The sequence below is a fragment of the Choloepus didactylus genome, chromosome X (assembly GCF_015220235.1).
Source record: "Choloepus didactylus isolate mChoDid1 chromosome X, mChoDid1.pri, whole genome shotgun sequence".
NCBI classification, from domain to species: Eukaryota; Metazoa; Chordata; class Mammalia; order Pilosa; family Megalonychidae; genus Choloepus; species Choloepus didactylus.
In genome coordinates this window covers 118,061,165-118,076,151 of record NC_051334.1, presented here as the reverse complement: position 1 = coordinate 118,076,151, position 14,987 = coordinate 118,061,165, and the positions used below count along the sequence as shown (strand labels likewise).

The 14,987-nt window shown below is 36.9% G+C and overlaps 1 non-coding gene across 1 annotated transcript; it reads right to left on the bottom strand.

The window, feature by feature from the left end:
- Positions 1 to 12,881: 12,881 nt before the first annotated feature.
- LOC119523919 lies at positions 12,882 to 12,988 on the bottom strand. Its single transcript, XR_005214720.1, has one exon. It is a non-coding gene; the product is annotated as a U6 spliceosomal RNA (small nuclear RNA).
- Between the last annotated feature and the right edge of the window lie 1,999 nt (positions 12,989 to 14,987).

Below are 14,987 nucleotides of genomic sequence, written 5' to 3'. Positions count from 1 at the left end.
GGACCTCTACCTCACACCCTACACAAAAACCAACTCAAAATGGATTAAAGACCTCAACATAAGAGACAGTACCATAAAACTCCTAGAAGATAATGTAGGGAAACATCTTCAGGACTTTGTATTAGGAGGTCACTTTCTAGACCTTACACCCAAAGCACAAGTAATAAAAGAAAAAATAGATAAATGGTAACTCCTCAAACTTAAAAGCTTCTGTACCTCAAAGGAATTTGTCAAAAATGGGAAGAGGCAGCCAACTCAATGGGAAAAAATATTTGGAAACCATGTATCTGAAAAAAGACTGGTATCTTGCATATATAAAGAAATCCTATAACTCAATGACAATAGTACAGACAGCCCAATTATAAAATGGGCAAAAGATATGAAAAGACAGTTCTTTGAAGAGGAAATAAAAATGGCCAAAAACACATGAAAAAATGCTCAGCTTCACTAGCTATTAGGGAGATGCAAATTAAGACCACAATGAGATATCATCTCACACCAATTAGATTGGCTTCCATTGAACAAACAGGAAACTACAAGTGCTGGAGAGGATGTGGAGAAATTGGAACTCTTATTCATTGTTGGTGGGACTGTATAATGGTTCAGCCACTCTGGAAGTCAGCCTGGCAGTTCCTTAGAAAACTAGATATAGGGTTACCCTTCGATCCAGTGATTGCACTTCTCGGTATATCCCCGGAAGATCCGAAAGCAGTGACACGAACAGATATCTGAATGCCAATGTTCATAGCAGCATTATTCACAAATTGCCAAGAGATGGAAACAACCCAAATGTCCTTCAACAGATGAGTGGATAAACAAAATGTGGCATATATACACAATGGAATGCTACGTGGCAGTAAGAAGGAACAAGGTTGTGAAACATATTACAACATGGATGAACCTCGAAGACGTAATGCTGCGCAAAATAAGCCAGGCACAAAAAGAGAAATATTGTATGCTACCACTAACGTGAACACTGAAAAATGTAAAATAAGTGGTTTATAATGTAGAATGTAGGGATCTAGCAATAGACAGCAAATAGTGAAGGGGGAATGATAATCTTAATAAGAGACAAGTTATCATGGTAACCTTAACATTCTGGGAATGCTCAGGAATGACTATGGTTTGTTAATTTCTGAGGGAAATGGTAGGAACAAGTTCACAGAAATGTAGTTATTTTAGGTTACTTGTTTTTCTTATTCCTTTGCTGGGTTATAGTCTAAATATTCTCTTGGGGTAGAGTAGGAACATGTTGGAAGTAATGTAGTTATTATAGGTTATTAGTTTTTTGTTATTTCTTTATTTTGCTTTTGTTTGAAATGTTTTTTATTGTCTGTTTTTTTAAAATTTTCTGATAAAGTTAATTGAAAAAAATACATTGAAAAAATATATATGCAGAGCCCCCCTGAGGAGCTGGGGGAAAATGCTGAGTTGTTGGGCTTCCTCACCTGGATGGCTGTTGATGTTTTCACATTGAGGACTGGCAGGATGATGTGCTGAGCCCTCTATCACAGGACTTGCCCTTATGAAGCTTGTTACTGCAAAGAAGAGGCTAAACCTGCTTATAATTGTGCCTAAGAGTCTCCCTCTGAATTCCTCTTTGTTGCTCAGATGTGGCCCTCTCTCTCTAGCTAAGTCAACTTTGCCAGTGAAATCACTGCCCTCCCCTCTATGTTGGATCTGACACCCAGGGGTGTAAATCTCTCTGGCAACATGGGAGATGACTCCCGGGGATGAATCTGGACCCAACATCATGGGATTGAGAGCATCTTCTTGACCAAAAGGGGGATGCAAAATGAAATGAAATAAAGTTCCAGTGGCTGAGAGATTCCAAATGGAGTCAAGAGGTTACTCTGATGGGCACTCTTATGCACTAAAAGATAACCCTTTTTAGGCTTTAATGTATTGGAATTTCTAGAAGTAAACACCTGAAACTAACAAACTGCAACCCAGTAGCCTTGACTCCTGAAGGCATATGCATAACAATGTAGCTTACAAGGGGTGCCAATGTGATTGGGAAAGCCTTGTGGTCACACTCCCCTTTATCCAGTGTATGGATGGATGAGTAGAAAAATGGGGATAAAAAACTAGAGGAAAAATAGGGAAAGAGTGGTGGAGATGATGTGGGTGTTCTTTTTTTACTCTTATTTTTTCCTATTCTTATCTTCACTTTTTCAGGTATAAGGAAAATGTTCAAAAAAATAGATGGGGGTGATGAATGAACAACTGTATGATGGTAATGTGAACAATTGATTGTACACTTTGGATGATTGTATGGTATGTGAATATATCTCAATAAAATTGAATATTTAAAAATTATAGGAATTGCTGGAGGGATGAAGGTGTACTGCAGCCCCTGCCAGATGAAAGCAAGTGCTCCTGTGTTACATGCTTTTGGTGAAAAATCATTTGTCATATCAAAGACTGTGCAGTTGTTACCAGGGTTTCTGCTAATCCACTCCAGAAAGAGGTCAGATCCTGAACTGGAGTCACTATTTGATCTAGTTTACAATAATCCACATTCCATCTCTGATATATGACTTTCTCCTGCACAAACCCAACATAAGTTAGGTCAGGATGTAATTAACATTATAAACCCTGTTCCTTCAAACATTGATGGTGTCCCTAATCTCTGTGGTTTTTCCAGCTCTGTAATGTTGCTCTTTAAAAATTATTTTGTTAGGCAGGGACAATTTTAAGGAAATTTCCCTTGGCACTCCCTAAAGTAATAGTCCTCATTTACAGATCCTAAAATCCAATGTGAGTATTTTGCCCATTGCCAACTATGTCTTTTCAACTATTAATCATAAATATTAGGAAATAATATCAGGATCTTATGTAGACCTATTCTGCTCTTTGTGAGGTAGAATAAGACATATGCTTCATTTCACACCTTACCATAGAGCCCTCACTTTGAATTGCAAACCAGAGCGGCATTTTGAGATTTAGTAATTGCTCTGAGCTAGTGTCCAATTGCAAAAAAAATATGATATGGTGGTTTTGTTTTACTCCCTTCCCATTTTTTGTCAAAGTTGTGAATTCATCTTATTTTGTATTTCCTCAAATCGCAGACCAGACCCTGTTTTTTGAGTTATAACCACATCAGAAAACATATTCTGTAGTTTGCAGAAAATAGAGTTCATGCAGTCCTGGAAATTTTCTGGTTTCTGATTGTGCCATAATGTGAGAATTGAATATCCTCAGCTTGTCATTTTTATAAATCTGTCCAGTTCAAGTAAAATCCCCACCTAATTCCACATTCCTTGAATTATGATTCCCAACAAAATCATTCATCAAATGAATCAGTTTGCCAAAAAAAAAGAGAGAAATGAATGTGGGACATTACTACCAACTTTGCAGAAATACAAATGATTACAAGAGATTACTATGAGCAAATATATACCAACAAATTGTATACCCAAGATGAAATGGACAAATCATAGAAACACAAAAACTACCAAAATGAATCAGGAATAATTAGATAATCTTGATAGACCCATAACAAGTAAAGAGGTTGAATCAGTAATCAAACACCTCCCAACAAAGAAAAGCCTAGGACCAGATGGCTTCAATTTTGTAGCCTACCAAAGTTTTAGAGTTAACACCAGTCCTTCTCACATTCTCAAAAATTGAAGAGAAGGGAACACTTTCTAACTCATTCTATGAGGCCAGAGTTACCCTGATACCAAAACCAGATGAAGACACTACAAGAAAAGAAAACTACAAACCAATATCACTTATGAATATAGATGCAATAATCCTGAACAAAATAATAGCAAACTGAGTTCAGCAGCATATTAAAAATGATTATACACCATGACTTAATGGGTTTTATCCCAGTAATGCAAGGTTGTTCAACATAAGAAAATCAATCAATGTAATAGACCACATTAATAGGATGATGTAAAAAAACACATGATTATCTCAAATGATGCAGAAAAGCATGTGACAAAAACAACACCTTTTCACAATGAAAACACACAATAATCTAGGAATAGACGGTAATCACCTCAATGTTCTAAAGCCCATATATGGAAAAACCCACAAACCCACAGCTAATATCATACTCAGTGGTGAAGGACCAAAAACTTTTCCCTTAAGATCATAAACAAGAGAAGACTTCCTGCTTTTGCCACTTTTATTCTACATATTATTGGAATCTATATCAGAACAATTAGATGGGAAAAAGAAATAAAAGGCATTCAAATTGGAAATTATCTCTATTCACAGGTGACATGATCTTGAATCTAGAAAACCCTAAAAATTCCACTAAAAACTGCTATACGTAATAAACAAAATTCAGCAAAGTTGCAGAATACAAAATCAAAATGCAAAACTCAGTTGTATATGGATTGAAATCAGGGAAGATGGTGGCATAGGGAGTTCTAGGATTTAGTCCATCCTCCAGGGCAGCTAGTAAATAGCCAGGAACTGCATGGAACAACTGTTAGGGGGGCTCCAGAGACCAGAAGCACAACATCACCAGTCAGGAATGAGTGGAAGAATGAGACTGATAAGTCATGGTGAAGACCTGTGAGTAAATCTTTCTATGCTGTGGAGGCTGGTGTCCATCCCCTATGGACACAGCAGGCTGACTAGGGAGTCCCTCCCTGGCGGGAAACAGAAGCCCACTCTTGTAGGATCAGGGAAAGGGGGACTTGACCAGGAACCAATTGCAGTGTTTGATTAACAAATTCAGACTGCTGAATATCAGTTCTGAGCACAGATAAATTTACAACACACCCAAGAAAGAAAGAACCCAGCAGATTCTGCTTCAGCCCCACTCCCAGTAGGGGAGGAAGCAGGATGGACAGAGAGACAAAGAGGCTTCTGGAGGTGGCAAAGCTCAGTTTGTTGAAGCATGGTTCTGCCATAAGAAAAGAGGGAGACAGGACTGTGCACCAACTCTGGCTCTTCATTGGTGAAACTTGTGTGCTGGACTCCAGCTCTGAGAACAGCTACATTTTCTTTTAATCAGCCTATTAGAGAAATCAGCTCCTAGTCTCCATTTCAGTCCTGGCCTAGGCAGGGTTGGAAGCAGGGTGGACTGAGAGGCACAGTAACCTCTCAGGCAGTGCAGACAGGTCACTGAAAGGAGTTCTTCCCCAAGAAAAGAGCGGGAGGGTGCACATCCCAGCACAAGTAGTAGCTATCATTTAGAGAATTTACATCCCAGGGACTGGGATATCAACAGTTTCAACCCACAAAAAGCAGCTCTCAGCCAGTGTAACAACCATGCACTGGCAGTGGCAGAAGTGGGGTTGCCTGAGAGTCACTGTAACTTTTCCGGCCAGCTGGGAACAGGGTGCTAAAGGTCAGCTCTCCCCCCCCCCCAAAAGGGATGGGGCAAGGCTCAACATTGGTGGTGGCTGTTTTTTAGAGAATTCAGACCCCAGGAACTGGGAAAACAGCAAGTTTCAACCAGCTTTCCCTCAGCCTCCATCTTAACCATGCTCCTGGCAGGGGTGGGGTTGGCTGAAAATTAACAGCACAGTACCACCTTAGGCCAGTTGGAAGCAGTAGGCTGAAGAGTGTCATTTGCTGAGCAGGACAGGAAAAGCATAGAATCAGGAAAACTCAAAGAAAGAGTGGTATAGTGCTGAGTCTACTCCCCAGGAAACCTTAGTACTGATCTACACCCCCTTCATGAGTCCTGGAACTGTCTGGGAAAAACTGGGGTAGGTACTCTCTGGGGGGACCCTTCTCCTGAATCAGCCCTCCAGGAAAAAGTAACTAGAGATAATAAAAGAAATGTTAAAAACATATAGAGAAATATAAAAAAAACAGAACAGATCAGCATTCCCTGAGGAGGGAGAGGGAAGAGAAACCTGCTTCCTGGGGGCAAAACAATTGCACAAACAGGGAAATCTCAAAAATCATTCCATTTATATATAGGAAAAGAATTAGATAAATAAGAGCTGAAAAAATTCTGATCAGTTAAACAAAAGCTAACCTACAGGTCTAGAATAAGTTGAAACAAGTGTCAAATAAGAGTTATATCACAAAGCCAACCAAAAAGATAACCCTAGGCAAGATTTAGAAAATGACTTCCAGAATAAATGAATCAAGAAAATCAGATGCCTAGAACCAGCAAAAAATCACAAGTCTAAGAAACATGAAGATACAGCCCAGTCAAAGGAACAAACTAAAACTTCAGATGAGATACAGTTGAAACAACTAATTAAGAATTTTCAAACAAATCTTCGAAATCAATTCAGTGAGATGAAGGAAAATGTAGAAAAAGAGATGAAAGATATAAAGAAGACTCAGTGAACATACAGGAGAACTTGTAAACTTTAAAAAAAAAAATTTCATGGGAATGAAAGGCACAATAGAAGAGATAAAAATACAATGGAGACATACATCAGCAGACTTGAAGAAGCAGAAGAAAGGATCAGTGAACTAGAAGATAAGACATCCAAAATCTTATGCACAAAAGAACACATAGGGAAAAGGATGGAAAATTTTGAGCAGGGTCTTAGTTAATTGACTGACAGCACAAAGCACATGAATATATTAATCTGAGGTGTCCCAGAAGAAGAAGAGAGTGGAAAAGGAGCATGCAGATGCTGAAAGAGAAAAACTGCTAGCCAAGAATTCTATATATGACAATACCGTAACTATATCATACCAATGCCTTCTCACCTACATGGTTTCTGCTGAGAAATCTGCACTTAGTCTTATCAAGCATCTCTTGTATGGGAAGATCACTCTTTTGTTGTTTTCAGAATTCTCTCTCTGTCTTTGCATTTGACAGTCTGATTAACAATTGTCTCGGAATAAGTTCTATTTGGATCTATTCTGTTTGGGGCATGTTGCACTTCTTGGACCTCTAAATTGACGTCTTTTATAATAGTTGGGAAAGTTTGGGCTATTATTCCTCAAATATTCTTTCTGATCCTTTTCCACTCTCCATTGTATTTTTTGTCCTTCAAAAATGAGGGAGAGATTAAAATATTCACAGATAAACAGAAACTGTAAGATATCATTTACCATGAGACCTGTTCTACAAGAAATACTAAAGGGATTGCTACAGGGTGATAGGAAAAGACAGGAGAGAGGTTTGGAGGAAAGTGTAGAAATGAAGAATATCAGTAAGGGTAAAATGAGAGAAAAAAATAAGATAGGACATACAAAAGCCAAAGGATAAAATGGTTGAAGAAAGAACGGACTTTACAGAAATAACAAATGTTAATGGATTAAACTCCCCAATCAAATGACATAGACTAGTGGAATGGATTTAAAAAAACAAAAAACAGTGTCCATTTATATGCTGTCTGCAAGACACACATCTTAAACACAAGGATACAAATAGGTTGAAAGTGTGAGATTGGAAAAAGATATTCCACACAAGCAGCAACCAGAAAACAGTGGGGGTAGCTATATTAATATCAAACAAAATGTACATTAAATGTCACACTTTTAAAGGAGACCAAAGGGGAAATGTATCAAGAAGAAACAACATCACAAATATTTATGAATCTAGCCAGGGTGCCGCAAAATACATGAGGCAAACACTGGCAATACTGAAGGGAAAAATAGACATCTCTACAATAATACTTGGAGACTTCAATACAATGTTCTCATCAATGGATAGAACATCTACACAAAGGACCAATAAGGAAACAGATTTTCAATAGTATGATAAATTAACTAGACTTAGACATTAACAGAACACTGCACTCCACAACAGAAGGATATACATTCTTCTCAAGTGTTCATATATGATTCTACAGGATAGGCCACACATTAGGTCAAAAATCAGGCCTCAATAAATTTAAAAAGATTCAAATTATACACAGCACTTTCTCTTATCATAATGAAATGAAGTTAGAAATCAGGTGGAGGACTGGAAAACTCAGAAATTTATGGAAGCTAAACAATACACTCTTAAACAACAAGTGGGTCAAAGAAGAAATTACAAGAGAAACCAGTAAATATTTTGAGGCAAATAAAAATGAGAACATGACATATCAAACCTCATGGTATGCAACAAAGGCAGCACTGAGAGGAAAACTTATTGCCATAAATGACTATATTTAAAAAGAAGAAAGAGCTAAAATTGAAAACGTAACTGCACACCTGGATGAACTAGAAGAAGAACAGCAAACTATCCCCCAAGCAAACAGAAGGAAAGAAATAACAAAGATTAGAGCAGAAATAAATGAATTTGAGAACAAAAGCAAGAGAATCAACAAAACCAGAAGTTGGTTCTTTGAGAAAAATCGGTAAAATTGACTGACCCTTAGCTAGACTCACCAAGAAAAAAAGAGAGAAAATGCAAATGAATAAAATCATAAATGGGAGGGGAACATTACTACTGACCCCACAGAAATATAAAAGATCATAAGAGGATACTATGTGCAACTGTATGCCAAAAACTAAACAACCTAGATGAAATGGACAACTTCCTAGAAACACCTGAACAACCTACACAGACTCTAGAATAAAGAGAAGACCCAAAAGATCAATCACACGTAAAGAGATCAGTCATCACAAACCTCCCAACAAAGGAAGTCCAGCACCAGATGGTTTCACAGGTGAATACTACCTAGACTCCAACAAGAATTAGTACCATCCTGCTCAAACTCTTCCAAAAAACTGAAGATGTGGGAAAGCTACCTAACTCATGCTATGAAGCCAACATAATCCTAATACCAAAGCCAGACAAAGATATTACAAGAAAAGAAAATTACATACCAATCTCTCTAATGAATATAAATGCAAAAACTCTCAACAAAATACTTGCAAATCAAATCCAGCAGCATATTAAAAGAATTATACCCCATGATCAAGTGGGTTTTATCCCAGGTGTTCAAGGGTAATTCAACACAAGAAAATCAATTAATGTAATACACCACATCAATAAATCAAAGGGGAAAAACCATATGACCATCTCAATTGATGCAAAATAGGCATTTGACAAAATCCAACATCTTTTCTTGATAAAAACACTTCAAAAATAGGAATAGAAGGAAGCTTCCTCAACATGATCAAGGGCATATATGAAAAACTCACAGCTAACATCATACTCATTGGAAAAATACTGAAAGCCTTCCTTTTAAGATTTGGAACAACACAAGGATGTCTACAGTCACCATTGTTATTCAGCATTGTGCTGGAAGTTCTAGTTAGAGCAATTAGGCAAGAAAAAGAAATAAAAGGCATCCAAAATGGAAAGGAAGAAGTAAAACTTTCACTGTTTGCAGGTGACAAGATCCTATATATGGGAAGTCCTGAAAAATCAACAACAAATGTACCAGAGCTAATGAACAAGTTCAGCAAAGTGGCAGGATCAATGCGCAAGATCAATGTGCAAAAATCAGTAGTGCTTCTAAACCTGTGTGTGAGTATGAGTATGATTGAAAGAGGAAGGCTAGGGTCATGTACATCACCAGAAGGAATGCTAGAGTATAAAAACTGGGACTATATAACTTAGCAAAATCTAGAGTGGATGATGATGGTGGTTAATTGTACAAATATAAGTTCTTATATGAACTAGAAATGAACATCACTATTACAAGGTGTTAATAATAGAGTGGTATATAGGAAAATACAATGATTGCAAACTAAGGCCTATAGTTACCAGTAACATTGTAATATTTTTTCATTAATTGTAACAAAGGCACTCTGCCTATGCTAAACGTCAATAATAAGATGTTTCAGTTTGCTAATGCTGCCATTATGCAAAATACCAGAAATGGATTGGCTCTTATAAAGGGGGTTTATTTGGTTACAAAGTTACAGTCTTAAGGCCATAAAGTGTCCACGGCAAGGCATCAACAATAGGGTACCTTCACTAGAGAAAGGCCATTGGCATCCAGAAAACATCTGTTAGCTGGGAAGGCATGTGGCTGGTGTTTGCTTGCTCCTAGGTTGCATTTCAAAATGGCGTTCTCCAAAATGTCAATGTCAACTTTCAACGGCCATCTTCAAAATGTCTGTCTCAGCTGCAGCTCTGAGGTCCTTCTGTTTGTGAGCTTATTTATAAGACTCCACTGAACTAATCAAGACCCATGCTGACTGGGCAGGGCCACACCTCCATGGAAACATTCAATCAGAGGTCACCCCTAACCAAAGGTGTCACTCACAGTTGGGTGGGTCGCATCTCCATGGAAACAACCTAATCCCAATATCCCATGAGATTGGATTAAAAGATCATGGCTTTTTCTTTGGGGATATAATATATCCAAAGTGGCACATAAAGGGTATGAGATATTTTTTTGGAAGAAATAAGAATGTTCTCATATTGATTGTGGTGGTGAATGCATAACTAAGTTATTGTACCAGGAACCATTGATTGTACACTTAGGATGGATTGTATGGTGTGTGAATAAAACTGTTTTTTCAAAAAACTCAGTCATCTCTCTCTACAAAACCAATGAACAATATGGAAACAAAATTAGGAAAATAATTTCACTTACAACTGCATCAAAAATAGTAAAATACTCAAGATAAATTTAACCAAGGAGGTACAGTTCTTGTTCACTGGAAACTACAAAATATTGCTGAAATAAATTAAAGAATACCTAAATAAATGGAAAGACCTTCTGTGTTCATGGATTTGAGTATTTAATATCGTCATGATGACAATACTATTCAAAGTGACAAAGAGTTTCAATGCAATCCATATCAAAATCCCAATGGTATTTTTTTGCAGAAATAGAAAACCCATCTTAAAATCCATATGGACTGTCAAGGGACACAGAATAGCCATTACAATCTTGAAAAAGAAAAACAAATTTGGAGGACACATACTTCCTACCTCAAAATCTATATCAAAACAATGTGGTAGTTGCATAAAGATTTGTTTATAAATCAATGTCATAGAATTGAGAATCCAGAATAAACACTCACATCTATGGCCAATTGAATTTCTACAAGGGTGCCAAGACCATTCAATGGGGAAAGAAGTCTCTTCATCAAATGGTTCCAGGGAAAGTAGATATTCACATGTAAAAGAATAAAATTGGACCCTTACCTTATACCATATACAAAAAAAAATCTCAAAATGGATCAAAGGCCTAAATTTAACAGCTAAAATTACAAAACTCTTAGAAAAATATAGGGGCAAATCTTCTTGTCCTCTGATTTGGCAATGCTTTCTTATATACAACATCAAGGCACAGGCAACAAAAGAAAAGGATAGATAAACTGGATTTCATCAAAATTAAAAACTTTTGTGCATCAAAGGATACTCTCAAGAAAGTGAAAAGACAATCCACTTAATGGGAGAAAATATTTGCAAATAATTTTTCTCAAAAGGATTTATTATCCAGAATATACATAAAGAATCCCTGTAAATCAACAAAAAGACAAACAACCCACTTTAAAAGTGGGCAAAGGACTTGCATAGTTGGTTCTCCAAAGAAGATATACAAATGGCCAATAGTCACTGAAATCATGCTCAGCATTAAGGAAATGCAATTCAAAACCACAATGAGGAACCACTTCACAACTACTAGGAAGGCTGTAATCAATGTAGTGGGAAATAGCAAATATTAGTGAGGATGTGGATAAATTGGAACTCTCATACATAGCTAGTGATAATGTAAAATGGCGCAGCAGCTGTGGAAAATAGTTTGGTGGTTCCTCAATAAGCTAAACATAGAATTACCATATCACTTGGCGATTCCACCCCTAGGTATATATCCTAAAGAATAGTAAACAGAGACTTAAACAGATACTTGCACACCAATATCATAGCAGCATTATTCACAATAACCAAAATGTGGAAATAACTAAAGTGTCCCTCAACAGTTGAATGGATAAACAATATTGTTGTATAAGCATACAATGGAATGTTATTCTGCCATAAAAAGCAATGATATTCTGATACGTGCTACAAACATGGATGAACCTTGAACACATTATTCTAACTGAAATAAGCCAGACAGAAAATGACAATTATTGTATGATTCCACTTACATGAAATGTCTAGAAGAGGCAAATTCATATAGATAGAAAGTATATTAGAGGTTACAAGTGAGGGGCTGAGGATGGGGGAAATAGGGACTTATTGCTTAATTGGTACAGAGATTCCATTTAGGGTGATGAAAAAAACTGGAAACGGGTAATTGTTGCACATCATTGTGAATGTAATCAATGCCACAGAAATGTACACTTAAAATGGAAAATGTTATGATATATATATATGTGATATATAATCCAATATTAAAAACAGTAAAAAAAAAAGTTGAATGATGGGGAAAGGACATTGCAATCAGTTGAAGTAGAAAAACATTGAAAGAGAAAAGATGCTGAACCATTTTCAGAACAAGGAGCATCCCTAAAATAATACATGAATTCGGTTAAGAGTACTGTCATCATCCACCAGAAGATTTACTGAGTTATACAGTCCCATGTTTTAACCTCTGGCTTTTGTTCTGGTGACATGTTACTCTAAATTTCCCCTAGCAACCACATTTAAGCACAATTCAGCACTGCTAATTATACTCACAATAATGTGCTACCATCACCCCTATCAATTTCTATTCATTTAAATTCAGCCTAGTTAAAAATTCTGCACATCTTAAGCAACTGCTCCCCATTCTCTAGCCTCATTCTATCTCCTGGTAACCTATATTCTAGATTCTATGTCTATGAATTTACATAATATAATTAGTTCATATCAGTGAGATCATACACTATTTGTCCTTTAGTGTCTGACTTATTTCATCCAACATAGTGTCCTCAAGTTTCATCCATGTTGTCACATGCTTCAAGACTTTGTTTCTTCTTACTGATGAATAATATTCCATTGTATGTATATACCACATTTTGTTTATCCATTCATCAGTTGATGGACAACTGGACCGTTCCCATCTTTGGTGATTGTGAATAGCGCCACTATGAACATCGGTGTGCAAATATCTGTTTGCAAAAATATGGAGTGCTTCATGAATTTGTGTGTCATACTTGTGCAGGGGCCATGCTAATCTTCTCTGTATCATTCCAATTTTAGTATACGTGCTGCTGAAGTGAGCACCACAATACTTTTTTTAACCAGTCCCCTGTTGAATATTTAGATACTTTCCAATCTTTTACTATTACAAACAATTCTGCAGTGACTATCCTTATACACAGCATTTTTCAATATGCAAATATCACTTTAAAATAGATTCTTAAAGTATAATTGCTGGGTCAATGGCTAAATGTATTTGTATTTTGATCAATATTGCCAAATAACCTCCATAGAGGGTGTACCAATTTACACTCCCACTAAAAATATATTAGCTTTCTTCCCTTCCCCTAATACAATTTGTTATGAAACTTTTTGTTCTGTGTCAATATGAGAGATGAAAAAATGTCCTTGTAAATATAATTTACAATTCTGTTATCAGTGAGATTAAGATTCTCATATATTTAAGAAAAATTGTTAGGTCTTTTTGTGAACAGTCTTTTAATACATTTTCCTATTTTTCTATTGGATTGTTATCTTTGTTGTTTTCCTTTATGAATTCATAGGGGTTTAGCATATATTATGGAACTTAGTAAAGTATAGTTTTAAAAATGAATAAAAGAGTGATGTCATCAACATGGTGATATGACATTCCCTGGAAAAGTCTCCCCTCAGAAACAATGAATAAAAGGACAAATCCCATTTGCCTGGAACTCTGGAGGACAATGGTGACTGGAGAAGGACTCCACAAACACTGAATTGAAGAAAAAAGGAAAAAAAACATACGAAAAACAAGGTAGGTGATCTATGGCCCAGACCTGCCAGTCTGGATCCCTCTCCCTCACTTGGTCTTGTGCAGCTTAAGAGTCACACAGAGGCAGTACAGCCTGGGGACATCCTGCCATGCATTCAAATAATAGAGCCATTCACTGCAGGAAGTTGGAACCCCATGCCTATCCAGGCACAGGAACCCAAATCTGCAGAGACCCATGGTGATCTCATGTATAGAAAAAGGCCCCAGGAAATAAAAGAGACATTAGCAGAACTGCTGGCAAGAGGTGCACACACTCAACCCAGATTTTGATTGTGGGATCACCTAAATGAAAAAACAGACCTTTTTAAACATTGACCCCATCTGGCTCCCAGGGGCAGGATAACTTAATGGGGGAAGTAACAGGAGGCAGAAAAGCTCCAAGGAAAAAAAGGGGGGAAACTAAACTGCTCTAAGGTAGTTTGGGTACCAGGCTGAAAAATGTAATGCAAAGGGGACACTGAATGAGGGAGAGAATTTAATCATCATAGGACTGGGAAGAAAATTCTGCACAAAAACAAACAGAACAGAAAAGGATTCATGGAGAAGGAACAGGAGAAATGAAGAAATGAAGATTTCCCCTGGAAGTGAAACAGTTGCACATAAAACAGAAACCATTTCTTCAATGCAATTTTACTCAGATATATTCATACATCCGAAGTATATAATCAATGGCTTATGGTATCCTCAGTTAGTTGTGCATTCATTGCCACAATCAATTTTAGAACATTTTCATTACTCCAAAATAAAGAAAAAAATAAAAATAAAAAGAACACCCAAAACATCCCATACTCCTTATCCCTCCCTATTATTTACGTATTTTTCGTCTTTATTACTCATCTGCCCATACACTGGATAAAGGGAGTGTCAGTCACAAGGTTTTCACAATCACATGGTCACATGATAAAAACTATATAGTTATACAATCATCATCAAGAATCAATCACTGGATTACGGTTCAACAGCTTCAGGTATTTCCTTCTAGCTATTGTAATACACTAGAAACTAAAAAGGAGTATTTATACAATGCATAAGAATAATCTTCAGAATGACCTCTCAACTCTATTTGAAATTTCCAAGCAACTGAAACTTAATTTTTATTTCATTTCTTTTCCCTATTTTGGTCAAGAAGGCATTCTCAATTCCATGATGCCAGGGCCAGGCTCATCCCTGGGAGGCATGCCCCACATTTCCAGGGAGATTGACACCCCAGGAAGTCATGCCCCACATAGGGGGAAGGGTAGTGAGTTCATTTGCAGAGTCGTCTGAGAGAAA